The 27,139-nt window shown below is 46.6% G+C and overlaps 1 protein-coding gene and 1 long non-coding RNA gene across 4 annotated transcripts in view; one reads left to right on the top strand and one right to left on the bottom strand.

Moving 5' to 3' along the window:
- MAP2K6 (mitogen-activated protein kinase kinase 6) overlaps window positions 1-27,139 on the top strand; it is a 117,390-nt gene that overhangs the window by 34,428 nt on the left and 55,823 nt on the right. For 2 of the 3 annotated variants that reach the window (XM_032321107.1, XM_032321109.1), the window contains exon 1: window positions 11,949-11,953. The exons of the other annotated variant lie outside the window; for it this stretch is intronic. The gene's annotated coding sequence lies outside the window, so the exon portion shown is untranslated. Of the gene's footprint in view, window positions 1-11,948; window positions 11,954-27,139 lie in introns of those variants that run through there. 3 annotated transcript variants of the gene reach the window in all.
- LOC116577614 lies at window positions 1,762-7,548 on the bottom strand. Its single transcript, XR_004280551.1, has 3 exons — window positions 7,334-7,548; window positions 5,413-5,682; window positions 1,762-1,936 (listed from the first exon to the last, which is right to left on the bottom strand). It is a non-coding gene; the product is annotated as an uncharacterized LOC116577614 (long non-coding RNA).

Here is a 27,139-nt window from a genome sequence, read left to right on the forward strand (position 1 = left end):
CCGTGATTTGGTTAGCAAACTGGGTGGGCAGCCAACTCTAAATTCCATTTCTGGCCCATTTGTATAAATTTCAAAGTAATTTGGCAATGGGCGATTTGATGAAGAAAAATTGGGTTATAAGTTCTCGGGACTTCAGCAGAACTTTAATTGGAATGGGGTTCTTCTCGTTATGGTAGTCAGGGTAACCTAGGTAACAGATAATCCCCAAATATCAGTGGCTTCACACAAGAAAAATATGATTCCTTGTTCAGACTACATGTCTCAAGTGAATTGGCAGGAAACCCTACTCCACTCAGCAATGTGGGGACCACAAGGAGGGATCCCTCATCGAGTAGTTGCACCATCTTGAACACACAGCCTTCTCAGTCTCCAAGAAGACCAGGGAAAGAAGGAGACTAGAGAATAGCTCTGAACTTCCTGTGCCTCATCCTGAAAGTGACCTATTGCACTGGCCAGAACTGATCACATGGATCAACCCAGCTGAACATGGGGGAGCAAACAGAATATTGGTTGAGTATTCTTACCCCTTCCAGAGCCCCACTGCTTTCTTCATTTTCTTCCAGAAGAAGAGACTTCATGAAGTTGTACGATAACATTATAACACCAGTAGTTGCTGGTCCTTTTTCTTTTTCTATCTCATCTTAAACTCTAGTTTATCCCATCATTCTCCCCCCCCCCCCCCCCCCGCCTATTTCTTTTCTCCCACACCTTTTCCTTTCCTTACACCATTTAGAATCTTATCAGTAGTGTCTAAAAGAGTACGTAAATCAGAAAATGATAGATGTGGAAATGTGTATCATAATTGGACTACTGTATTACAGGATTTATTATCGCAATGTCAAAAGGACTTTCTTTTGCTCTTTGAATTTGCCTCTCGTCCAGTGAGTCTCAACTGGGAGCATGTGGCTTCCCAGAGTACATTAGGCAATGTGTAAGGACATTCTTTTGGTTGTCACCATGCGGTGGGGTTGCTGCTAAGATCTAGCAGGTAGAAGTCAGGTTTGCTCCAAATATTATACAAAGCACAGGACAACCCCTGACTACAGAAAGTTATTAGGCCCCAATGTCAGTTGTGCTGATATAGAAAATGTTGCCCCCTTCTCTTAATTAGCTCTTCAAGTCCTCATAGTCTTGGGCAGCCTTCCATATTTACGTGACTTATTTCAATTTTTTGTGGTCTATAGCTAGGTAAAAATGGAACCTCCAAAAGTGTAGGTAGCTACTTGACTCTTCAACAGATTTTTGTGATGATTAGGTAGACTTTCTCAAGGTTCAAGCAGAATCTCTGAATGCAAGTTTTACCTGTTTTTGCTTTGTCCTTCTGAAGCTTTCTTCATCTGTGGCATCCTAGATGATTTCACGTTGATTATCCAAGCTGCCATTGTCAAAGTATCATTTTTAAGTTGTTAAAAATTGTGTCTTATACAGATATATAGTGAGCATATATCCAATATTTTTGTAATTTGTGAATGAGGCTAGCAAAGCTGGTTCACAGGAGAAATCAAGAGACTGGAGATTTATAGATGCTGGGGCAAGAACATTGTTAAAAGGGTGCTAGTTCAGATCTTAAACTGGTTACTATACTTGAGGGTTATTGATAAACCATTGGAGTTATTAGGTATATATTTATGACATAGATATAAATGAAAATAGCAGGTCAAACAGTTAGTTTTTGTTCCTAGAGGTAAGCATGCATTAGAGTCATCTAGAGGGCTTGTTGAAACCATTGCTGGCAACAGCCTCAGTTTTTCATTCTGTGGTGCTCGGAGATGGGGAGATCCTGGCAGCTCTAACAAGGTCTCAGGTGATGCTGCGGAACCTGGTGATTCAGATAACACACTTCTGAGAGCTGTTGCTTTAATAGGTCTTTGAAAGATGTGCAGTTGACCTTCTGCCTTATTTTAAGTGTTTTTCCTCAACACCCATGGAAGAAATTCTATAATCGAGAAAAGAGAGAGAGAGAGAGAAAATGGAAGGTGGTTAGGATAACTTGTCCAAGGAGGACAAAGTAATTGCAGATCTCAGTGACTTAATAAATAGTGCTATTTTCACTCATTTTATATCCTGTAAAGTTGGATGAAGCTCAGACTATCGTCCTTCAACAATGCCATCCAGAACATGTAGGTTTTGAAGTTGTCTAATGCAGATGGAAGAGCCAAAGACTCTAACATGGGCTTTTCACCAACTCCTAGACCAGACTGGCACCTGTCACATATGTACGCATCCCATTGGCCAGAACTAATTGGCCCTCAAAGGAGGCTGGGAAATGGGGGAAAACTCATGCATTTTTAGAGAGCATTTGTTGTCTCTACTGTGTGTTTTGTAAATACAAGAGTGTATAAACGTGTACTTACAGATTGAAGGACTCAAAGCATCTTAATGATGGCAATGTTCCTCTTACTAAAATTATATTTGGAGGTGTATGTTTCGCACTCAAGATTTTAGATTTCTAGAAGAGCAGTTAAGGGATAGTGTCCCCACAGAAAATGATGAGGTTGAAGTAGAGAAGATTCTAATGTTTGAAATTGCTGGTAATGCTAAAAAATTATGTTTTGAGATGAGTAGTAATGAATTGCATGGACAAATATTTGTAGCCCCAAGTGAAATACACGTAAAGAGAGAGAACCCTTAATTATCTTAGTATGACGGTAGACTCTTTGATCTTGGGATGCAGCAAGCTATAGGTTTGGAGTTTGCAGAATGGCGTTCTAACACTTGCCCTGCCTCAAATTCCCCCTTGGGAATGTTAAACGGTTGTGTTCACCAAACATTCACTTAAAGTTTACAATATGCCATGTTCAAGCTGAGATGGATGGTGGGATTCTTAAAGGTTTTCGTTTTTGACTAGCTGTTAGTTAGCCTCCTGAGTCACTCAGCTGCTTGACTGTCAGTTTACTTATCTGTAAAATGGGTCTCCTAGGAATAATATGAAAGTTAAATGAATATTTATACAATGTACCTAAAAATTCCCACCCTAATGGTTCCTTTGTTCTTCTTTCCCTTATATTTGTTAACATGAGTTAGAAAAGCTATTAATTTTTTTAAAAGATTTTATTCATTTGTTTATTTGACAAAGAGATGTTAAATGGATGCAAGGGCTCCATCCCAGGACCCTGAGATCATGACCTGAGCTGAAGGCCGAGTCTTAACCCACTGAGCCACCCAGGTGCCCCTAGGAAAGCTATTATTGAGATCTCTGTTAGTTATAGGATGACCAAACCTACAGATTTGCCTGGGACTGAATGGGTTCCTGGGATCCTGGAATTCCAGTTTTAAGACCCAGAATGTCCAGGGCAAACAGGAATGAGTTAGTCACCCTGTTTAGTGGACCTTCTTGGACCTGCCTCTGGTGTGGCCTAGGGGAATGCCTATATTGTATTTTTTTTTTTTTTTTTTTTTTTTTTTTTAGATTTTATTTATTTATCTGACAGGCAGAGATCACAAGCAGGGAGAGAGACAGGCAGAGAGAGAGAGGAAGGTAAGCAGGCTCCCTGCGGAGCAGAGAGCCTGATGTGGGGCTCCATCCCAGCACCCTGGGATAATGACCTGAGCCGAAGGCAGAGGCTTTAACCCACTGAGCCACCCAGGTGCCCCTGTAGATCTTTTTATGGCGGAAAAAACTCCCTGGGTTTTGAGATGTCCCTTCTGTTCTTTCACAGGGAAGCAGCTTGGTTAGGGATGGCCGAGGATTTGTGTTGAGTCTTACTATTTTAGAGTAAAGCAACTTTCTGTCTTAGAGCTTTAAAACCATTGATTCTAGACATTGGCTTGGATTAACTTTCTCCGTTGTCATAATCCGATCTCTAAACTCATTATAGTTTGATCAGCTGTGCACTACACATCTAGGACTTTGCTAAGGCAAAGGTGGTAATTTGAGAGTGAGGAGTTGCTATCCGTGTTTATAGAGATGGGCTTGGTTGGACCAATGGTTTTCTCAGTGAGATCAAGGAGTCTCAGGTGATATCTTACTGACACTATTTTCCTCCATGGTTCCTTACCACCAAATCCTGCTATTTCTACTAGAGATGTCTCCCCTGGCTGGCTTTCTCTCTGTATCTTAGCTCACTGCTTTGTTTTAGGTATTTCTTACACTACTTGCCCATGTATTTTACCATCAGTCTCTTCAAATTTATCTCGTACACTCCTGCTCAGTATCTTCCTACAAAATGTCTACCATTGTTCTCCTGCTTCAAGAGGGCCCCTGGAGCTTCCCTTAGGCCACCATGATAAAAGCCAGCTTCTTAACTTGGAAGCCCTGCCTGACCTGCTTTATGAGCCACCCACAGGGAGCCCTTTCTCAGTCCACACCGCTGCACATGCTACTCCCAACCTTCTTTTACAACAGCCTACTTTTCCTTTCTCCACCTGGACATGACGCCCCTGTCCCTTCGGAGCCTGTTCAAGCGCTCTCTTCCTTGAGAGAGACCTTAGTACTTTTCTGTGATGGTGGCTTCTTCTGTTGAAGGAACCAGATTGATTGTAGATGGAGGACATGATTATGACTCCCTGCTCTGCCTCCGATTCCCTTGGTGCACCAACAACAAACATGGAAGGAAGGCCTTCCGTTGCTAAGCACGGTCATGGTGTCTTCCCTGTCTTATCCAATGCCCATTGACCTGTTTATCCCCCACGTTGAGTTGTATTTATCTGTAAGTTGTCAGTGTTTCATCCACAGAAGGTGTTAGGCTTTGAATGAAGGAAGAATCCCAGTTCAGGGTTTTCATAGGAGACCCTCTCCTTTTTAAAGTGTGTCCTTTGCTGGGGTCTTGCTGTTCCAAGCAGGGTCCCTGTTCCTGCCCACCAGGAGCCTGGCATCATCCAGGAGCTTGCTAGAAATGGCAGGGTCTTCAATCTCACCCCAGACCCACTGCATCAGAATCTGTATTCTACCAATGTCCCCGAAGATTGGGAGGCACCTTCAAGTTTGAAATGTACTGCCATAGGCTGGGGTCACATTATGGCCCCGTTACTATTTATAATGCATTCACCTGCAATGCAGGGGGTTCTTCTAAAAAAAAAAACAAAACAAACAAAAACGAGAACTCCCTTCTTCCTTCCCGCCCTCCCTCCCTCCTGACTAAAATGCACATTCCTAGGACCTGCCCTAGACCTAAATCAGAATGCGAGGCAGGTAGGGTCACTGCCTTTGAAACAAGTACCCCAGGAGATTTATATCATCCTGCAGTCTGAGCACCACATCCCAGGGAATTTCTTAACTGTTTCCTTGTCTCTGATTTCCCTCAGAACTTTGGAGTAAAAAGCTATCGGTCCTCACAATCAGCGTGAACTCTGTTGCGGTTTGATGCCCCCGGTCCTTGCCAGTTTCCCTGTTGCTGTTAACAGCGCTGTTGTTCCCCCTCTGGTCCCCGATTTCCCCCTGGCTTGCATCTCATTATTGGAATAGCTCCTTACCTTGCATTAAGAGATGCACAGTGTCTCTGAGTTTCCTTCTCTTGTCATTGTCTCACTTCTCTGCATGTGTCACCCCAGGTGACAAGCTCATAGGGTGTTGCCAATGCCTTGGTTTTCTCCATTGTCCCCGTGCCCGCTCATCTCCCGCCGTCCGGCTTCTCACTCTGCTCCGGCACCAAAGATCCTCTCGCAAAAGTCACCAGGGACTTTATTTTCATATTCACTGATCTTTTTGAGCGCCTTAAAGAAAATCTCTTAGAGGTCGGCAATCTTGTAAAAAAAAAAAAAAAAATCACATCTTATGGTTTTAACCTGTGTTGCTGGTGTGCAGAGTTGGGCACGAATGTCAGTGTCTCAGCCAGGGACAAGTTGGAGCTTTCTCTCTCTTTACTTGCCAACCCCCGGGGTAGGGAAGGAAACAGTCACTGAAGGTTTTTATACTTAAAAACATGTTTTACAAATTCAAGTGTACTTCAAAAAAAAAAAAAAAAAGAAAGAAAGAAAGAAAGAAACACATACACACGCATATATATATATATATTTAGCTTTGAACTAGTGATTTTAATTCCCAATTCATTACATGACCAAATTTCTTCAGATAAATCACGGCTACTCTTATTCTTATGTTGCTTATCATTGCATTCTATAGTTGCTTTTGGCTACAATCTTCCCTTGGTTTATAGAGCACACCCATGCTCCAAGTAGCTAAATAAGCCATCATCATCTCTTCAAGAACCTGTAAACTTAATCTATAAACATTCAGTGGAAGGGGAAGTCCTCAAAAGGAAATCGAGTAAGAATGCACCGTGCTGGACATTCTTCTAAAAACAAACAAAAAAGGGCACAGACCCCCCCCCCCCCCCCCCCCCCCCGATCTAGCACACATGACCCAGGCAATACTTAAGGCTCTGGGGATGGAAGAATAAGACACAGATGGACCCTTGCTTTTGTGATGCTAACGGTTTCACGTGGGGGCAGTCCCTCTTGTCATTCAAGAAACACTGCCATTGGTTAAACATACAGGGAAGGCGAGAGAGGGTACAGCTGCTGGGGAGGGAAGGAGGAAGATGGGGTGGGGGGAGTAGGCGGAGACTCATTAGAGGAGGGATCTCATTGGCGCTGGATCTTGAAAGGGGAGCAGGTGCCTCCCCTTGGAGCTGTGGCAGCACTGGGAGGACTGACACGGAGGTCTTCACGCTGCAGCCCCAGAAGGGCACCAGGAAATCACCAGGCATCCTGGGGGGTGGATACAGACAGAAGAGACTGGGGAGGTAGGGGGAGCAAGCAAGGGGAGCACCCGTCTGGATTTTTATGTGGGCAGTGGGCATCCGTGACAGCAAAGAGGACCATGCGTTGGAGAAGTGCAGTCCCGAAAGATGGGGTGTCAGTAGAGAAGAGAGCGCAAGGTCTAACGGACATGCAACAGACAGAGAGGTTCGGTGTGTAGAAGTCACTGGAGCCGTAGAACCCTTGGCAGAACCGCAGGTGAGAGGCACAGGGAGAACATGGGCTAAACATAGAATCTCAGGTCAAGTTCACCCTTGATGGGGAGGGTAAAGGAAGAGCTGCTTGGAGAAGGAGGAGGAAGACCTGTGTGGTGCACTTTCAAAACCCTTCCCCACGAGGCATGAGAAAAGTCCTTTTCATAGGGATAGACCTCTTGTGTCCCCTATTTCTTCTCTTGCTGGAGTCATTCAGAACAAATCTGCTCCCCTTCCAATGTGACAGCTCTTGCAAGGATTGGGACGGCGATCTGCTGATTCCATCGTCTTTTTTTCCAAGGGTGACACCTCCCCCTTGTCCCCACTAGTCCCTAAGCGACATGGTTTCCACGTCGCTTACCTGCACTGTCAGCCTGGCTGACAGCACGGGGTCACCAGGGAACGGAACGAGGGGAAGGGACCTCCTTGTGTCTTCATACCTTCCTCCTTCCGCAGACCGTCCTTCCTTCCAGACTCTGCGTGAGCTGTTGGGTCAATGAGCCCAAGGGTGGGAAGAGACAGCTCTGGGATCGCTGAATAGTCTCGCTTTGTCCGGAGGCGTGTTTTTCTGGCTCTTTCTGGTGCTTAACAGGGTGGTTTTTGTTCTGGGGAGAGCTGGTTTGGGAGAGCAGGCTGCAGAGAAAGCTGCCGGGTCCCCCCCCTCCGCTTCCCTCTGGGGCTATCTCCGAGGCCCTCCCGGGGACTGGAGGCAGCATCCCCAAGGCGCCTCTGCCCAGCGGAGGTCATCCGAGGCCTCTGTGTCCTTGTCCCGAGTCTAACTCAGATAGCGAGGGGAAGAGCAACCACCGCCAAGCTCACCAGCTTCATAGTCGTCAGGAAGGAGCCCAGGCCGGCCAGATTCCATTTTAATCAGCGATCACACATGACAAAAGAGGGAAAAAAAAAAAAAAAAAAATAGGAAAAAAAAAAAAAAGAAAAAAATAGGAAAAAAAAAAAAAGAAAAGAAAAAAGAAAAAACAAAGCAGCTGTATACCTACCACTTTTCATAACTTTGCCTGCATCGCTGGCAGTCGGATTGCTTTCCTTTTGCAGAAAACACAATGTCAGGCTGGGTCAGGATGGATATGCAGAAGTTTTGAAAGGAGGCGATTGGGGAAGGGAGGTGAAATTAGTAAGGTTTGCAGTTCACATTGGGGATGAATCCCACCACTTCGGGGATTATAATGTGCAAAACCTAAAGCTGACATTTCCCTCTCGGGCCTGCCTGCCATCCCTAACACGCCGGGACACATTGCAGAATCCCTTCCAGATGGGCTTTCAGGAGGGGACCACCGGCAAGAGGTCGTGGGGGCCTCCGCCTCCGCCAGCCAGGAGCACATTAGCATCTCCGCCGTGGGAGCGTGGACTCTGGTCAGCTGACGGGGGTGGCAAGGACATTCCAGCAGGGAAGGGAGGCTTGGCCGAGCTTTATGGGTTGCAGAACACGCAGTTCTTCCATAAAATGACAGGAGAACACAGTGTGCTACTGAGCGCTGCTGGATTTCTGTGGAAGCATCTACTTCTCCCCCTGAAGATCAGGACAAAGGTGGTTTCTTCGAGTGAATTTGAGACCAGCAGTCTGAAGCACCTTAGGTTTGAGTCCCATTTCTGCCCCATATTATTGTTATGGCCTTGGTTAAGGTTTCTTAACTACTCTGAACTACAGTTTCGTCTTCCTTGTGTCTTTATGCCATGGGGAGTTTTGCCCTGTGTGTATGTAGCCTACATGTTCATGTCCTGATTTCTAAGCCTATTGAGAACCATGCGGAACCACCAACAGATGCAATTATAATTGCATCTGACATAATTGCAGGCTGACAGTGCAGATAAGTGGCGTGGAAACCAGATATAAATATATCTGGGATTCCCTTTAAAGAAGAAGGTCTGGGGGGTATAGATGAAGCAAGACTGGCCAAGAATTGGTCATTGTTTATAAAGGGTGATAGGTACATAGGGGTCCCTTATATTATTCTCTTTCATGTATGTTTAAAATTTCTTATAATAAAAGGCAAAAAAAAAAAAAGTTTTCTTAATTACCCATCCCAGATCTCTCCCACACATGTATGAAGCTTCCTTGTGACATCTGCTTCCTGTTATGGTGGTTAATGAGCTAGTATAGCTCAGTAGTTAGAGACCAGGCATCCGGATTTGTCCAGGGCACCCTTGGAATCTTTCTTTGTCCCGCACTCCATCTGGTTTAGCATTCATCCCGGATTTTTATTTTTATTATTATTTTTTAAACAAAGTATTGTTATTTCATAGTTGCATTAAAACTAGCCAGGATGGGTTTTATAGACCACCGCCGTTTAATGCTGGCTTCTGCTGTGGTCTCTATTAGTGTGGGAGGCATCAATGCAGCAGGCAGAATTTTACATTAGTGCCTGGACTCATCCAAAAGATGCCTGGCAGCGACTTTTCTCTCTTTTCTGTGCTTGTCATGGAAGGCTTGCTTACTGATAAATCCGATTGGTCAGCATTGGCTAGCTCCTTCCTTGTCTTGGTGGCGGGAGACCTTGAGATCACTGTGGCCCTCACTGTGTTCTCTGAGGGCTACAGGACTCAGAAACCAACTTAAAGGATATGAGCACGGGACAGGAAAAATAATTCTGCTTATTTCATTTTATAATGTGCATTTTGCTTTAACGCACATACGTATATATGTGTATGCGTAGGGGTATGTGTGTGTATTTAGAAAGAATCTCATTTTGAAAACAGCTTTCGATATGTTTCGGTTGTATTAAGTTTGCCACTGTAATGAAACCAATCTGTTAATCAGCCAATAAATATATATACTTTTTAAGATTTTATTTATTTGACAGACAGAGATCACAAGTAGGCATAGAGGCAGGCAGAGAGAGAGGAGGAAGCAGGGTCCCCGCTGAACAGGAAACCCGATGCGGGGCTTGATCCCGGGACCCTGGGATCATGACCCAAGCCAAAGGCAGAGGCTTTAACCCACTGAGCTACCCAGGTGCCCCCAGTCAATAAATATTTAAAATGTTGTATAATTTTTATTATTTTTCCTACCACCTTTCCCTCACAAAAGTATCCCTGTTTAAATGGTAAGGTATGCACGCACCTTACTTAATAGCAGACTCTGAAGGTAGACTTTTGACTCCATTTCTCAACTCGGGGGCATGTGAAGTATTTCTCCTTAGGTCTGTTTCCTCATTTGTAAAATAGAGATGATAAGGGTTGATTATAGAATTTTCGTGAGGATAAATTGGTTATTACCTGTCTCGCATTTAACATAACATTTTCCCCGTTTTAAACACAGACTACTTAACGCTGTGTTTATTTGGTTCCTTCTTATCTTCTTTACTAGATTATATGCCCATTTAGGAGAGGAAACGGTTTCTTTATTTTTAAAGACCTCCCCAGGGCATGGTAACATAATAAGACCTTGATAATATTAGTTGATTGACTGAATAGAATGATAGGCATCTGTTTTACACGCCTGCAGCCAGCTGGCGTGGTTTGAATTGCGATCTGGGTGTATGAAATGGAGCAATGTCCCGACAGGAATTCCAGATTCATCGAGTCCTTGTTGGGACCCCTGTTGGGCTAACAGAACCTACAACCTCACACACACCGTCTTAAACAACATGATGTTTCTGTGTTCTGTAAATCTGAAAGTGACAGCCTGCCCACTTACTTCCCTGACCTGGTCATCTTACTGGACCCCATTCTGTTCTTCTGGTTGGTGCTTCCCTTGAACCTGAGTATTACTCAGTCAACTCTTTGCTCACAGTTCCCTACCTGCCAGGGATAAAGGGATCTCGGTCAGGCCAAGAAAATGGTAAACTCGGTAAAGAAAGAGTTATCATACAGGATAAACATAAATAGGAAGAGACTAGAAAATATTAGAATCTGTGTATTACTACATCTCAGGGAGAAATCCTGAGCTGGTGTTGGATCTAAAACCTAAAAATATCTGATTGGTCTGCTCTGCAGACATCACAGCCACTTGGTGCTTTGGGGTTGGTGTGTGTTAGGAAATGGGCCATCTGTCGCCAGGAAGGTTTAAGATGATCAAGGGGGAGGAAAGGAGGTTGTATGGAGCTCTGAAACACCATTGTGGGGAGTTTCCTTTCATTGTGTATGGGTTGGTTCTTCTAGAGGAAGGCTCTGGACTGTGTCCCTTTCCATTTTCACTTCTGCTAAGGTGACCATTAAACAGTGGCTTTGGACTTGGACTTTTTGGTAAAACAACTAGGAACACCCTGAAAATACTACACGATCAAAATGTCGCTACATACATTTCTGTGTATTAACAATAAGTCTCAAATCTCGGTCGCCTGTCCAGTCCTTTCCCTGAAGCTTTAGATTTGAAATGTCCCTTGTTTGCTGAATTTCCTTACTGGGATGGTCCCTCAACCCCACTCTCTTCCAAACCAAGCCCATCCTTTCCAGTTTTCTCAAATTTGCTTCTACTCTGTTCTTGTTCCCGGTTGGTACCTGCCATTTCTCCTGGGGAGACCTCTTTAATGTAATTCCATTCTCCTCCTCTCCATCAAGCCAAGGCTCCTCTCTCCTGTCAGATCTCGGCGGTAGCCTCTCAATCTGTTTTCCTGCCTGCAGTCCTGCTCCCCATCTCCATTCTCCTCTCCCTCGGCCCCCAGGATGACTAAGGAAGTAAGTAATTCAGCAACCATGTTCAGTCCAATCACTCTTTTCAGAGCTGAAGCTAAAAGAGTGAAGTCATCACTGTTTCCGCTCTCACAGAGCTTATTTTCTAGAGCCGAAGACCAACAAAGCCATGTACCCAGACAGATAATGAACATGTGTATAAACTGTATTAGATCACAAAGGAAACCCACAAGGATTTGAGATGGAGGATAACACGGTGTAGACAAGCAAGGCTCTCCTCGATGATGGCATTTAGGCTGGGATGAAAAAGGATGGAAGGAACACAAATGGACATAGTTCTGTTGGGGAAATGAATGTTCAAGGCAGAACAGAGAGTTTGGGCAAAGACCCTGAGGTGTGCAAGAGCTTGGTGGGATCAAAGAACCAAAACCTAGAAGAGAACGATGAATGCACAGAGCTATCAAAGGAGAGTGATTGGACATGAGAGCAGAGAAATGGGTGGGGATCACATCACACAGGCCCTCGAAGGCTGCAGCAGGAGTGCGTTTAACCCCAAGTTCAATGGGAAACTCCTGAGGAATGCTAAGCACAGGTACGGTTTTATTCAATTTATATTTCCTTTCTCCTCTTGCCTTGTGGGGCACGGGTCAAAGGAGCAGGAAAGACAGAAGGTGTTAGCAAGAGAGATGGAGAAACGTGGGCAGGTTTGGAATAACTTTTGGAGATAAAATCAATAGGATCTCCTCTTGGCTTAGACATGGGGACAAAAGAACAGGAGGAGACTCAGGATGGCTGGTTTGAACAACTGGATGGAGGGGGTCATCTCTTGAGATGAGGGAGATTTTGACTCTTCTGTTTTCCTCTTCCACCATTAAGGATTCCTGGGATTAGGCTGGGCCCCCTAAACCATCCAGATCATCCCCCCATATCCTTTAGCCTGAAACACAACCTGCAAAGTTCCTTTTGCACAAGTCCTAGAGATTAGGACGTGGGCATCTTCGGAGGGCGGCATTATTCTGCCGACTACAGAAGTTGAGTAAAATGAGAAAAGTATCCACAGAGATGGTTGGTGACCTTGACAGAGCCTTCTTGGGGCGTGATGGCAGAAGACAGCCAGATCATGGTGGGTGGAGTGATGAAGGGGAGATGCAGGGGAGTAGAAATAACAGAGTATGGACAGCTCTTTAGGGAACTGGAATTATGAGCGGAGGGGACGTGGAATGGAGGGAAGCATTTTTGTAGGGCGGATACAAGAGCATACTTGTTTGCTGATAGGAGTAAACGAGGCACGAGTAGCATGATGAGGATCCTGGGGCATAGTGTCAGGGACACAACATCTGAAGTACTGGAACCCTTCCTAGTGTGGATCTAGAGCCCGGTGGCCTAGAGCTGCTCTTTTTTGGTACGGAAAGGAGATGGGGAAGCTCGGTGGCACTGGGACGAGAGATGAGTGAGGTCCCATCTCCCACCTTCCATTTCCCCAGTAAAGTATGAAGCAAGGTTCTCATCGAAAACAGAGCTGTGACCATGCCGGCTGGTGCTTCAGACCCTCCAATGCCGGCTGGTGCTTCAGACCCTCCAATGCTGGCTCTCCCCGCTTAAGTCCATTTCCCTGCACTTTGTTTCGGATTTTACACTGTAGCCTCACCCATTCTTTAGAACCCTCTGGACACACCACACCTCTCTGCTTTTGACTCCCTGTTTGCTCGCTGCTTTACTGGAATGCCTTGCCTCTTCCCACTTTACCTTACCCCCTGCCCTTCCCACTGCCCATGGTCGGGGAAGCCGCCTCGAGACACACCCTCCCCCAGGCTGGTTAGCAGTTCAGTCCCTCTCAGAGCGCCTTGCTTGCGCGGCTGTTAGTCCTGATACAATTATTTGTTTTACGTCTGTGATCCCTACTAAAATATGAGTTCATGGAGCGCAGAGGCATGTCTCTTTCATCTTTGTATCTGAAGCACCTGGCGCAGTGCCTACATGGATAAAAAGCTCAATAACGAGCGCCTGGGTGGCTCCGTTGGTTAAGTGTCGTCTGACTTCAGCTCCGGTCATGATTCCAGCAGCATCCTGGGATCGAGTCCCGCATCCATCAACGCAGCCTGCTCACTGGGGGAGTCCGCTCCCTCTCTCTCTCTGCCCCTCCTCCTGCTTGTGCTCTCTCTCTCTCTTTCTCAAATAAATAAATAAATAGCTCAAATATTGGAGCTTAAATAGTTTAAATGTTTGTTGAACTTAGTCTCATAGCAGGTAAATTGAGCAAATGTATATTGAACAATATCAGAGTACGATGGAAAAATCAATCTATTTAGTGTATGTGGCCCGCTGTCATACGTCTCATTGGCCTGTTTGGACTACTTTGCCCACTCTGCACCGCCCAGTCCCAGCGGGCCATGCCTTCCGAGGACCAGCTTCCTCCCTGCATCATCCTGTCGGCTTTGAAGTCCTCCAGAGAGAGATTATGGCCTTGGTCACCTTAGCGTCACCATGACCCGGCGCAGCGCAAAGCCCATAGAAAGTATAGAAAGTGTACAGATGTGTGCACGATTTTGTCGGATTTTAAAAGGATGGCTTTCTTCAGAGGCTGTTGGATCTGGCAGAGCTTCCTCTCTAGAGCGTGTCCTTCTGTTCTTCAGACAGCCTTTCGAGAAAAGTATTCTGAGGCAACCGTGATTTTAAGCTCCTATCCATGCGGGAGGCCGGTGGTGTTCTAAGTGGATTGATTTCAAGTTCTGCGAAACCAGGTGACTGAGCACGCTGTTCGTCATCTTGTCCTTTGCGAAGAGCCAAACACGTTTTGCACGTGCGTCTGAGGCTGGCTGGCCACACAGTCGGTCACATCCCAATCACGAGTAAACACTCATCTTTGCAACCAGTATCTGTAGCTCTTTGAATGCAGTATTTTGCAGCTGAGGAAAGAGTTACAAAAATATGATTAATGTCTGCAGAAGATAGTCACAGTGAAATGCCAAGGGATGGAGACAATGTTAAAAATCACACACACACACACACATACACACACACACAGATGCACACGTACATGGCATGGTCTTAATTTTATGGGAAAATACTAAATCTATATAAGTATATACTTACTGATCTGTCTGTGTACAGAAATGACCACAAAGTAATGCCCCCCTATTAACAAGGGTGTAGCCCGAGTGGTGGAATTTGGGCGACTTCAATTTTCTTCCTCATACCTTTCCTTTTTTCTAATTTTTCAATAAATATTTTCTGCTTTTGAACTTAGAAAATCTGTGGTAGTTATTTTAATGAGTAATTTATTATTAGTTAAGCATTGGGGGTAAGGAATCTTTTAGAATTTCTTTTCTTTTTCTTTCTTTCTTTCCTTTTTTTTTTTTTTTTTGGCCCATGATGAAGAGAGCAAGAAACCAGGAAATCCAGATTGGAAGATTGGAATTTTTTTTTTTTTTTTTAAGTCATGTGAACTAGAAATGAAGGTTAATGAACATACAGGCTTATTGATCCAGGAGAGTATTTGGAGACGACTTAAAGTGTAAAAATACCCTCAGGGCTCCAGAGAATTGCAGTGAGGACCTGATCAGATCTGTTTGATTCCCCAACCTCAGGCAGATGTTCGAGTCTCTGTTAGGAGAGCCTCCCGTCTGTCCTGGTATGTGTGATTGCAGCAAAATTTTCTGAAGGCAACTTCATTCCCAAGACCAAAATAGTCCAGTGAGTCACTGGGACATATCCTGAATCAAATATGGAAAAACCAACACCTGCAAATGGTCCTAATGCCCTAGCTCAGAGCGAAGGTCTGTGAAGTTTGGTTTTGGGGCCACCAAGATGGTTATTTTGAAGTTGGAGTAGCGTTAGAATGGGGAGAGATGGATGGCTCCTCATGGGCCAGGAGAACACGGTGTGGTATCTGATGTTTTTTTTTTTTTTTATTTTTAAAAGATTTTATTTATTTATTTGAGAAAGAGAGCGTGCACAAGCTGGGGGGAGGGGCAGAGGGAGAGAGGGAAGCAGACTCCCCACCGAACAGGGAGCCCGATGAGGGGCTCGATCCAAGGACCCTGAGATCATGACCTGAGCCGAAGGGAGACAACTTAACCAACTGAATCACCCAGGCAGCCCCTATGCTATTTTATTTTAATTTTATTTTTATTCTGTGTGATGCTGAGCATGGTGTAAGGCTCATGCAGGGGGGCACAGAGGGGAGGGCAGAGCAGAGCCTTACAAAGGACTGGCTGAGCGGGCTTTGAAAATTGCTACTCCCCTCTTCACACCTCTTGCCTCGCTTTATTCATCAATGGTGTCCTCTTTCATCCTCCCAAGTGTCCCGTTTGGGATGACCATTTTGTAGGGTCACCCTGTTACCAAGGCTGCTGAGTCCAATCTGGATTCTGTGACTTCGTCTCTGCACAGCAGTTGTCTGCCTGGCAAAAATTTAAGAGCCACACCCAAGGGCACAGGCTTTTTAATGCTGGGTCCCCCTCCCTATCCTGCAGGGGCTGCAGGAGATGCCTTTGTGTTCCGCCTTTTCCGACCAGTGCAACTGTTGAAAGAATCCTGCAGGCTTACAGCTCTGGATGGGGGAGCCCTTTCTATGACCACAGCTGTCCCAGATGGTGGTCATACTTCTTGGACTCCGAACGCTGCCCTTGGGGCCAGGGGGATAAAATCAGGAGAACAGGCTGACACTGACCAACTGCCTTGACATTTGCTCTTTGGCTTTTCCTAAACCACAGGATTTTCTTCTTTTCATGGCAGCTTGCACTTCTGCTCCCTTTATTTCTTCGGAGACGCCCGCTTGGTCCCCGTTTTCTTTAGAAGAACGAGAGTTTAAAGACAGCATGTCTAATTCGAAGAAGATTTAGTGCCCCTTAATTGTCCTGGAAGCCTGAAGTCGGTCTCTAGGAACAGGCTTAAGGAGGATTCGAATTGAGACAAGCATTTGTATTTTGACAAAGGCTGTGCAGTTTTCTGATTTCTGCCCTAGGAGCAGGAATGTGATAAATGAGATTGGAGAAACCCTGGCATTTTCTGAATTAGGGTTTAAGTTGCTAGAGATCACTTGTGCTCCGTAAATTTAAGGTGAAGGACTGTGCCCGTTTAAAATGAAGTGGTTTGAAACTTTTCTTGTGTGCCTGAACCCTCTGAGAAATGATGATGATGGAGAATCCTCTCCCTGGGGAACTGTGCATGTGCACACACGAAGACATTTTGCGTATAATTTCAGAGGATTTATGTCGTCCAATCTACTGTATGGATTATAGGTTAATGTAGCGGATACAGCTGGTTTCCTCCTGGATATCCACACTCCACAGCCTCCTTCCTTCTGCCCACCAGAAACTCTATATTCTTTAGGTATCTCAGCCTCTTCCATGTGACCGTGCCCTTGAGGGGAGACGCTGCGCCCAGTCCCGGGAGTGGAGGTGGTAGGGAGGGTGATTGGTCTAAGCCAGCTATGGTGGTCCCATGCCTTTGCCAGAGATCTGTTCTGGCACGAGTGTGAGACTTTGCTGGCAAATATAGCAGGAGTGTAATTCTGCTGAGGAAACTTTGTGTCAAAATTTGATCATTCTCTCTCTTTGAAAAGATTTTACTTATTTATTTGTCAGAGAGGGAGAGAGAGAGCACAAGCAGGGGGAGCGGCAGGCAGAGGGAGAAGCAGACTTCCTCCTGGGCAGGGAGCCCGATGTGGGACACAACCCCCGGACCCCGAGATCATGACCCGAGCTGAAGGCAGTCACTTAACCGAATGAGCCACCCAGACGCCCCCAAATTTGATCATTCTTAAATCAAAAACACGCAGTAGTAGGGAGAGAGCTATCTTGACGCTCTTTCGGATGAGTTATCGGACTGAGCCAACGAGAAAAGGCGAAGAGAACCCGGTGGGGCTGGGTTGGAATTGACCCTGTTGGTATGAAGTCATGATTTCCAAAATACACATCTGGGCGTGCACATGTATGTTTGTGTGCCTATGTGCACGTGTGCATTTTTAATGTCCGGGAGTATGTGTGTACATACATGCCTCGGTTTTCCACCTCTGGCTGGCAGAAGGGCCAAGAAGAAATGATGCTTGAGTAACAACGAACATGACTAGTCCTCAGACCTCAGCACCATTGCCTGCTCTGAAAGGAAGCAAGCCTCCTTACAGAAATTCGAGGGGTGGGGCACAGGCCAAGGTGCTATGGGAAGAGCAGGTGGTTGTGTTTGCACCCTAATTAAGCTTCGGTCCAAACCTCCAACAGGCCACGTGACGGTTCAGTTAAGCTGGCTGCTTTTGAACAGTGAGGTTTGGGATCGAACTAGTGGGTTCCTTGGTCATACACTCACTGTTGCCCCTCCTTTAACATAAATCAGTCCCTCGGTCTGTAACAGCATCACGAGGGAAACTTTGCTGGTACGTTAGGCCTTCTTATATCCTTGCATAGTGTGCTTGCACAGAAGGAAACCCGAATTTGGAGTCAGTAGGCATGAAACACGAGTTGTTATCTCCTCCTCGCCTCCAGGGTGGAAGCGGGCTGTTAGAACTGACCGTCCACCAAAGGGCTGGCGGATAGTCTTGCAGGTGCTCTAGGGGTTGGCCTCTAGCTCCGCAGTCGCTTGGTTGGACATTTAGCAGTAGGAAGGGCTTGGGCCTTGGTAATTGGGCTAGGCCCATGCACAGCCTCCATCCGTGCCACCTGAGCCACGCCTGTCCTGGGTGCATGGTGTCCTGGGTGCATGGTGCGGGCCGTGGAGTAACCAAGAAGAGGAAGCTTCCCGAATGCACAGGTGAGACGTGCACTCTTCTAAGATTGCCTTAGGCACACCACTGGGTCTCTGATTCGTGTGGCCAGAGGGGCAGGGTGGCTTACTCTGCCCCTGAGCCTTCGTCTGCTTTGGCTCACATTTCTCCTATGGGCTCCAAATGCAGAGCTCAAGATAGAGGCCTGTGTTCAAGAGGCTTGTTTGTCAGTGCGATCTCAGTCAGTGAGATGGGCAAGGCAGATGAGACGGGGGAGAGGGAAAGCCGGTGTGACGGTCCCTGCTCGGAGCAGCTCATGTTTAATCTCAGCCGATCTTCTAAGAGCCTCATGAAATGTATCTCAGAACTGTGTGCCTGTGGGATGAAAGGGCTTATCCATCAGCTCCTGTCCATCATTGTGCACTGATCACCGGTGGCCCCACATGCTCTGACCCCAGGTTCTGGGTGTCAGCAGGTCCAGCAGCTTCCATCAGCTGGAGCGCTCCTGGAGTAGGAATCCAGCGATGGGAGAGGAGGTCTGCTGCGGCCCGAGATGGGGCGCTCTTTTAAGGCTGCCCAGAACCTGTATCGGGAAGCCCGATCGCGGGAGGGGGTGGGAGGTGAGGCAGCGAGAGCTGGGAGTGGGGTCCAGGAATTGTCCCCCCTGGTACTCAAAATGGTTGAGGGAGGACAGTTCAGGATTTGAGCACAGCACACCTGGCTCCATCCACTCTTACCACGCGGGGATACTGACGGGACTGGGATACTGACATTATTTACCCGACCCTTCCGAGGTTCAGCTTCTCATCGGCACAAGAGGAATGACGACTCGTTTTGCATTCGGAAGGGTTAGTGGAGGACGGTGTCTGCTGAATTCCTTGCTTTGGGCCTGGAATAAATGTTAGTGACTCACCCGCCTGACCGTCCAGAGCAGTGCGGACATGGATCGCTTTCTGGTCTTGTGGGTAGAGGGCAAGGGAAGGAGATAGGAGGGGTGAGTATCTAGGAGGAAGTTATTGAACCAGAAATGCAGGCGGAAGAGCTTTTACGAGACAGAGGACTGTGTGTGTGTGCCCCACGCGGGGGAAAGGAGCAGCACGGCCAGAGACAGAGTCGAGAGTAAGGTTAGGTGTGTTCAAGGAAAGAGAAAGAAAATCTTTTCGGCTCTCTCAAAGATCTTATTTATTTATTTGCCAGAGAGAGAGAGAGAGAGACAGATTGAGAGAGCAAGCAGGAGGGGCAGAGGGAGAGGGAGAAGCAGGCTCTCTGCTGAGCAAGGACCATCATCCCAGAACCCTGGGATCAGGCCTTGAGACGAAGGCAGTTGCTTTCACCCAGGCACCCCTGTTCGGCTGTCTCTTAGTTACTTCTTAGAGGTGGACGTAGTAGATGCTACAGCTGGGGGAGGCTCTTGGATGCCAACTTGAGTAATTTGAATTATACTTGGTTAGGAGTAGGGAAGTTAGAAAGGAGGGTCTAGACAAACTTCCTCAACGACTGGGAGCTGGGGAAGCCTGGGTGGCTCAGTTGGTCAAAGCATCTGCCTTTGGGTCAGGTCAGGATCTCAGGGTCCTGGGATCGAGCCCCGCGTCCGGTTCCTTGCTCAGCTGGGAGCCTGCTTCTCCCTCTGCCTGCCGTTCCCCCTGCTTGGGCATGCGCTCTGAAAGATTGGGGATTAACTGCAGGGGTCACCTGACTTTCTCCTGTTCCTACCACCCAGGCGCATTTGGGTCCCGTAGGAAGGAACCATTGCTCTGTCCATCCTGCAGCCTGTGGGAATATTGCAGTGCAGCTTAATCGTTCCAGAAGAGACATACCGGAGGACGGAGATGGACCGGAGTGGGAGTGGGGGTTGGGGGTAGCTCTGATTACTGTCTTATGTTCAGTAAAGCTCAGGGCAGAAGCATAGTAGGTACTGAGTAAACATTTGGGGAGAGGATGACTGACTGACTGACTGAATGAATGAATGAATGAATGAAAGTGCTGTATGTTCATCTCCTCAGTTCCCTTTTTCGGTGGCATCATTAGCCTCTGTGGCCCCTTAGGTTAGACACTGGCCCCTGTTATGTGAGCACCAGCCAGGAGGCCTCCGTCGGCCGGCTATCCGCGTTCCGCCAAGAGGCGTTCTTTTCCTTCTTCTAATTCTTCCTTTTAAAGATCTTTTATTTCTTTATTTGAGACAGAGAGGGAGAGAGAGGGAGCGCACGCACGAGCAGTTGGCGGGGAGGGGCAGAGGGAGCCGGTGAAGCAGACTCCCCGCTGAGCAGGGAGCCAGATGCCAGACGGGATCCCAGGACCCCTGAGATCACGACCTGACCCGAAGGCAGACCCTGAACCGACTGAGCCCCCCAGGCGCCCCAGAGGGGGGTTTTCTGAAGCTCTGAGTATCGAGACGCTGGGAAGGGTTCTGAACGGAGACACACGTCGGATGCATGTGCCTCTCTTTTTCTTCCAAGGTCAGGGCAGGCTCTGTTTCAGCTTGTGCTTGTAAAAGGGTTTAATTCACTGACGAATAACGTGGTCATGTAAATACTCGGAGGGAAGCCCGGCGTTGTTAGGGATGCCAGCCTCCTCGGGGATATCTAACACAGGTTGCGTTCCATTTGGGAAGAGAGCTAATCCATAGCCATTTTATATGTAAAGAAAGGGCTGAGCCCGGCTGAATGGCCTACTTTCTCCAGGCAGTCTGACATACAAGAGAATTTCAGTGCCACCATGGAATTTGAACAGTTTCTTGGAGCTTTATGTAACAGGTTTTGACTTACCGTGGTCATCTTTGGGGAGCTAAGCCCCGGGGAATGTGGCTTTTACTTTCTATAATATCCCTTTGGCTGCACACACGCCTGGCTCTTTGTTCTTCTCCCGAAACAGGAGGGTTTGGGGCGTTAACCTGATATGCCTAGGTTGAATGTTTTCTTACTTGTTTATAAAATTTAACAAACAGAAAAGAGTTTTTAAAAGCCAGTCCGGCCGTTCACGAGGCTTACATGGACAAAGGCAAAGACCTCTCCACACTTAGTGTCGAGGATTTTGCGTTTCTCTTCTCTGCTCCCTCATGCTCTTTCACTTTCGTCCCCAGCACGTGAAACACCTTGCCAGCTCGTCCTGCTGCCTGCCCCCTCTGCACCCCTCCTCTTTGTCACGGGACATTCCGTTCTTCCCACCAGCCCCAACCTGTTTGCAACTTGGCACACAGGGAGAGCAGGACTCATTGCACAGCCTTACCCCCTGGGACGATCCTAGTTTCAGCTTTGCAGAGAGCAAAACTTTTGGCCCCCGCAGCTCTTGGATCTTGAGACAACTGGGAGAAGTAGTAACGCATTTAACTTCAGAGAACAGAGTCTTCGGCACAGAAGGAGGACAGGACGTGTTGTGTGATGCCACCGAAGAAGCGGCAAGAATAGGACCAGAGGGAGGGATGATATTAGAGGAAAAGACACTGGGGTGGCTAATGGGTATGATGTTTATTTTTTGGGTGATGAAAATGTTATGAAATTGGTGATGGTGGCGTTTGCACAACCCTGTGAGTGTGCTCAAAACCATTGATTTGGGGGCATCTGGGTGGCTCAGTGGGTTAAGCCTCTGCCTTCGGCTCAGGTCATGATCTCAGGGTCCTGGGATCGAGCCCCACATCGGGCTCTCTGCTCAGCGGGGAGCCTGCTTCCTCCTCTCTCTCTGCCTGCCTCTCTGCGTACTTGTGATTTCTATCTGTCAAATAAATAAATAAATAAATAAATAATAAAGGAACCATTGATTTGTACAATCTAAGTAGACGAATTGTGGGTGAATTCTATCTCAATAAAGCTGTTGTAATGAAATCTGGAGGGCAAAGGTGGTGTCGTGGATCAGAGTTTTAGACCTTGAGCTTTGCAACCCTGGAGATGAGGCAGTCAGGCTCTTTGGTAGCGAAGTCCCTGAATTTTCTGGAAGAGCAAAAGGTATCCCATCTTCACACGTGTGACTTCTGAGACTTAGGGGTAGTTCTTGAGCTGAGAACCACTTTTCACTCGTGTGTTTCCACGGTTTATGATGAGCAGGTCTGGAATGGAGGAGGTTCCTAGAGGAGAGAAGGAAATTTTAGATCACACCTACTTGAGCTCGACATCGCTGAGTTGCCTTTTGGAATTTCCCCGTATGTTTCTCATTAGCTACTTCCTCAGGAGCTTACATACTGCCGGAGCGTGTGGTAAAGTTTCATTTGAAACTACAGGAACTCCTTCGCTGACCTATTCTGGCTGTTTCTAATGTTTCTTGGCTCCATGCTTCCGAGGACCCCATGGGAAATCTTGGCAGAACACCCTGTTTTACGTCAATACGGAGTGCCTCTCTCAACTTCCCTTTGCATCAGATTTTCTCTTTGTTGTCACTTTTTATGCCCTTCTTCCTTCTGTTCCTAAAGAGAGACCCTCCACTCCTTTCTCTGGGTCCAGGCTTCTCTGCTGTGCCATCGATCCCACACGGTCCGCTGGGAATTCTGGCCCTTCGTGTCTGTGTATTTCCCTGGCCTTTTTGTCCCTTTCCTTATTGGCTTCTTTTCTCAGCTAGACAGCTGCTCAAATTTCCCATCCTATTTAGAAAGCAGTAACAAATGCATAAAAACCCCGAACTCCTCAGATCCTTATTTCTTCCTCAATATACTGTGTGGGTTTTTTTTTCCCCTCCCCACAGTTATTTTATTTTATTATTTTATTTTATTTTATTTTTTTGCAAAGTCTGTGTATTTTCCCGTTTTCATTGATGTGTTCTTCTGATGAAGAGATTAAGGTTACAAAGTTGGGAGTCCTGTGCCAGCATGAAGTCTAGGGCATCTCCTACCTAGAGCAGTTAGGGATAAGAGAGAGAGATGAGGTTTTTAGTGAGGTGGGAAGCGGATTTGCCAAATGGTTTTCCCAGGCATTGAGCTAGAGACCCAACAATCCCAGGTGGGCTCTAATTCTGGTTACGTGGCCAGATGCAGTGAGAACATGCTTTGGTGTAAGGCCTCGTTAGTTGGTTGGTTTATTTGTTAGGTACTGGAGGAACGGGCAGTTTCCCGGAGAATAAGTATGATCCTTACCTTAGTCAACAAACCATGAGTTCTTTTTTTTTTTTTTTTTTTTAATTTTATTTATTCATTTGAAAGTCAGAGAGCACAAGCAGGGGGAGAAACAGAGGGAAAGGTAGAAGCAGGCTCCCCACTGAGCTGGGAGCCGGATGTGGGACATGGGGCTTGATCCCAGGACCAGAGATCATGACCTGAGCCAAAGGCAGACACTTAACCAACTGAGCCATCCAGGCGCTCCAGAAATCCCTCCTTCACAGAAAATGTCCCCAAGCTGTATTCACTGGGATATATTCAGTTTTGTGCATTTATTTTATTTTGAGTAAAGGCTTCTAGCCTAGAGTCAGATTTAAGGGTCTCAGTGACCTTGAGGTTTTAGTCCAGAGCAGGACTGTCAAATCTTCTCGTAAAACGGGGGAAACATCCGACTGAGATTACCATCAGGATGAGCCCATCCAGGAATCCAGTAATGGTCCCCACTCCCCATTTCTTTGTATTGAGAAGGGAGTGTCACCCCACAGGCCAAGTGTCATCAAGACAGCGTTTTGCAAACAGAAGCCATAGTGACCAGTTTCAAACAGTCACTTGACCATTACCCTCCTGCTGGAGTAATTTATGTCAGGTAGGAGATAGGCTTATCCATTTTATCAGAAGCCCTTAGGGAAGCGGTGCGAGTTTACAAACATACCACAGAGCTATCACCCAGTAGAAAACTTGGTGACATCAAGGATGAAATGGGTGGCGTGCTCCTCCAAATACCATTTAATGAGAAAATCAGCTAGTTTTATTGATGGAATGTTTTCCATGTTAGAATCAGGGGAACCAAAGTCCACAAAGGTTCGGTGAAATGTTTTGGACAAAGTTCATGGCAATATATATATATATATATATATATATAGATAGATTTTCAGTTGAGTCTTGATCTCCTGATAGACCTCAGGTCATGTCACAGTAGTTCCCGGTAAACAGCTTTATAACCTGTGTTTGTTATCTCAGTACCTCCGGGCATAGGGGTAGACAAGCTGCACGGAAGATTTGACCCAGAACTTTTACTTCTGGAGCCCAGATTTTGTGCATAGCCTGCACGCAGGTCAGCAATAATCCTTCTACACGCTAATAGAACTAGACCTGTGATGAGAAGTAATTGTGATCAAAGGACTGAATACTGTTATATTATATGGGAAAGCTGGCTTCTGAGGTCCGTAATGCTCCATTTATCTGGACAGGGGCCTCGAAATAGAGGCGGTAATATTTATTCCATGCAGTGGTACTGATCCTTACATTAAGAGTTTATGTGCAGGGGCACCTGGGTGGCTCAGTGGGTTAAAGCCTCTGCCTTCGCCTTGGTTCATGATCCCAGAGTCCTGGGATCGAGCCCCACAATCGGCTTTTTGCTCAGCTGGGAGCTGCTTCCCCCTCTCTCTCTGCCTGCCTCTCAGCTTACTTGTTATCTCTGTCTGTCAGATAAATAAATAAAATTTTTACCAAAAAAAAAAAAAAAAAGAGTTTATGTGCAAAGCTGAGACCCGTGCCTTGTGCATAGGAACTTCTCAGTAAGGATTCGTTGCTTTTATTATTCTTACCAGCAGCTACTTGTTAATAAGGCAGCACCTGCCAAAACCAGCAGCATAGCCTGACCTGGCAATTTTTAGCATCCTCGTATCCAACACGCTTTTATCCACTGGCGCTGTCTGTCGTGCTTAGCTCATGTTATTGCAATAAGGTCGATGCTAATACTCCCATTTTAACGTTGGGGCTCGGATGAATACCTTCTCAGTTTTACCGCTGGTGAGCGCTACGCTTAGTCCCTTTTCGCTTGGCCTCCTCCTCCCAGGGTCACCGGGAGGGGTCTTCCAACCACGCCTTCTATAACTTGGTTGGACCTGCGGACCCCCCCCCCCCCCAGTCCTTCTCACTGTGCTCCAATAATCAAGGCTTGTGAGAATTGCCATCAGCAATAGTTAATTGAAGTCAGTCCCGTAAGAATCTCTGACTTAGTTTTGTAAAATCAGTGCCTCTAGGGATCATTTTAAGTCATCTCCTCAGAGTGTTTTGGTGAGCCATTAAAGCTGGCTTAAGGACACCCAGAGGCAACGGCTTAAGGACACCCAGAGGCAACGTGTGAATGAGACATCCCAGGGTGTAGTTATTTATTTATTTTCCTTTTTAAAGATTTTATTTACTTACTTTTATTTACTTTACTGACTTGAGAGAGAGCGAGAGAGAAAGAGAGAGGGTGCAAACACAAGCCGGGGGGGAAGGGACAGAGGGAGAGGGAGAAGCAGACTCCCCTGCTGACACAGGGCTCGATCTCAGGACCCTGGGATCATGACCTGAGCCGAAGGCAGACGCTCTACTGACTGAGCTACCCAGGGCCTGCCCACCCCCTCCCCCACTTGACTCACATTTCTGATCACATAGGTAGGTGGAACATTCCCCCTGTGCAGTAAAGAATTTTTACTATTTTTCCGGGGGGGGGGGTGCTGAGTCTTGGAGATTAACTGATGTACATGTTTCAAGGTGACTGTCTGGAAAGATTTCTGGACTTACTACCCAAGACTAGAGAACTCCACTGCTTTTGACAGCCTGACTCATAGCGCTGCCCGAAGCAATACTTGTTAATTACGGTGACAGAGGTTTATCCAGGATTAAAAAAACGGAGAGCCTCCTCTGTCTTTCTATGGGACTGTGGAATTTTCCCTGCAGGGCCCCACAGGATCTGAAATCATTAGGATTGCTGTATGAGTAGATTAGCATAAAGAACTCCGATTTGAAATTAAGTTGTTGGCTTTTGTAGATTAGTATTCTTTTCTCAGAAAAATCACATTTAAACGTTGTGGTTTTCTGGAAGCTGTTGGTCTTTTGGAAGCTATGCGACCCTTAGGAACCTGTCACCTGGAGGGTCACCAGTGGGAGATGCGCTAAAGCCATGAGAGGACCGGGCAGACCAAAAGGCAGAGCCCATCATGGTCTTTGGCCAGGCTGTGGCTTGCAAAACACGACCCCCAGGACCCTGCAGCCTCCCTGGAAAGAAAGTGACTTGAGATCTTGCAGAAACAAGCCTGGTGCAGAGGATTCTACTGAGCTCTTTCAGGCTGGAGGATTGGAGTGTCAGGGTGAAGGATCCTGCCATAGGTTTTTGATACTGCTTTGGACATGGTTTCTTGTTTCTTGGGGGGTGCATAAGGGATTCCAGAATGTGCCACAGGCCGGGGGAAAGAGCTGCATTTCTTAGTTTTTCTCTGAGATGCCATTGAGTTAGAAAGAATTGGAAGGAGGTCAAATCGACTCCTTCTTTGTTCCAGTAAAGGGCACCCACTGAGGAGGAGGATGGCTCCATCTCCCCATACCCGTTTCTTCTAGTTTGCAATTAGCATCTCAGTGTTGCTTGTGTTGACCCCGTCTATCTAATGATAGACCTTCTAGGTGTTTCTATCACCAGTGGCGTTGTAGGGTCATAAGATGCTTTGGAGATAGTGGCAGAAACAGTTGAGAAGGAAACGAAGGGGTAAGAGAAAGGGAAAAGTGAGACATATATTTGGTAGAGAGCAGCGTGGGTGTGGTAGGAGAGACGCTGGATACGTTCTGAGAGATAAATTGATAAAATTCAGTATCCATTTCTTTCTTTTTTTGAAAAAAATTTAATTTATTTGAGAGAGAGAGAGAGCAAGTGTGAGCAGGGGGAGGGGCAGAGGGAGAAGAGAAAGAATCTTAAGCAGACTCTACGCTCAGCACACAGCCTGATGTGGGGCACAGTCTCCGGACCCTGAGATCAGGACTTGAGCTGAAACCAAGATTCCAACACCCAATTGACTGAGCCACTCAGGCGCCCCTCAATGTCCATTTCTAATAATTCACTGTATTAGTTTCTGGTAGTTGCTGTAACAAATTAGTGCAAACTTGGTTTGCACTAGA

Source organism: Mustela erminea, chromosome 18, assembly GCF_009829155.1.
Source record: "Mustela erminea isolate mMusErm1 chromosome 18, mMusErm1.Pri, whole genome shotgun sequence".
Taxonomy (NCBI): Eukaryota; Metazoa; Chordata; class Mammalia; order Carnivora; family Mustelidae; genus Mustela; species Mustela erminea.